This window comes from Seriola lalandi, unplaced genomic scaffold (genome assembly GCF_002814215.2).
Source record: "Seriola lalandi dorsalis isolate HSWRI2012SDOR001 ecotype SW California unplaced genomic scaffold, Sedor1 jcf7180002051243, whole genome shotgun sequence".
Taxonomy (NCBI): domain Eukaryota; kingdom Metazoa; phylum Chordata; class Actinopteri; order Carangiformes; family Carangidae; genus Seriola; species Seriola lalandi.
In genome coordinates, this window is record NW_019521796.1 from 5,799 (window position 1) to 7,262 (window position 1,464).

Sequence of the window (1,464 nt, forward strand, 5' to 3'; positions counted from 1 at the left end):
CTTAACTAGATTTAAAGTCAAAATAAAATTACCACAATTTAAATTCTTCTCGGAATGATACAAACTCATTTCAGTACATTTTAATCTTCACTTAATCCACTGTTATTACCCCGTTTTGCTGGTATTAGGAATAATTTTAGTACCTAGTTGTTTCTTCCTGTAAAGCAGTCCAATCACCAGCAGCTGCAGAACCAACACGACCGTGACAAGGATCCACAGCAGGACGTAGTGATGCTGACGAAGAAGACCAGATGCTGGAAAGACAATGAGTAGTTGATAAATGTTATTCCAGTCTAATGTTGTTTGTTTCAACTCTTCATTGAAACTATATGTTGTTCGTACACCTATTCTTACTTCTGTTATTTGTAGATTCAGTATGTTTGACACTAGTTCGTACTGGACCTTCAACAATTAATACATTCATTGATTTATAAACAAACAAATATTTTGCTATATTAAGTCTTTCTTAAAGTCAAAATGCCGACCATTGTTTTCTTCCACGGATTTGCTGCTTTTCTTTCATTTATATAAACACCTGCGGCTTCCTGCGGAAAATCGGATCGACGACGAAACCCAATGTTGGCGACTTGATATTGTCACGTTTAACAAACATTGGGTTTTCAGTATTTCACATCATGGCGGAGCTGCCATGAGACATTTGGGAGATTGGATTTTAGTTACTTTACAACACATTTAAAACCAATCAAACCTGGGTAAAATGAGAAAATGCTGGTAATACTTTTGGGTGAACTGGCCCTTTAAGAAACAACTGTTAATGAAAAAGGGGCTTTGGCTTCCACTAGTAGTAGAAACAAGTGCATCGCAATCTCAAAAGGCATCAGTCTCACGGGGCAAAATGAACCAAATGAAATGAGGAAATGCAGCAAAATTCAAAGAAACTTTTCCAGTGATTTTTGCTATAAACACAACCTTGAAAACTTGGACTGTCTTCAACAGAGAAAGTGGGGGGGAAAGTTTGAGGCATGAGTTCATCTTCATCTGAAAAAGACACACAAAGAACTTAAAACCAACAAAATATCGACCTCAGCTTTCGTCACTATTCTACTTCATATTGACTTCGGCATTGGACGTAGCGCTGACGTCGAATTTTGGTCACCTGATGTTGCAACCTACATTCAACAAATATCAACGTCTAACAACGCTGCATGGCTGCAGGAGTTTAATCATGTTAGATTTTCTCCTTGTGTTTTGTCTGTTGTTATGATCAGTGACTATAAACTTACCTGTGCTGTCTGTGTCTGGTGTGTTTGACTCCTCACCTTGTTTTACTGAGTCATTATTCCCTGGGTTCCTCACTAGAATTAAAATAAAGTTCTTTAAGTTCACTGATTTAATGCATCACATGAGTTTGTACTGACTGACTCACTTACCTGTACAGAGTATCATGTGGAGGAGGTCACAATAGTTAACACAACCATCTATACATGCAGCTGCAAAGAGCTG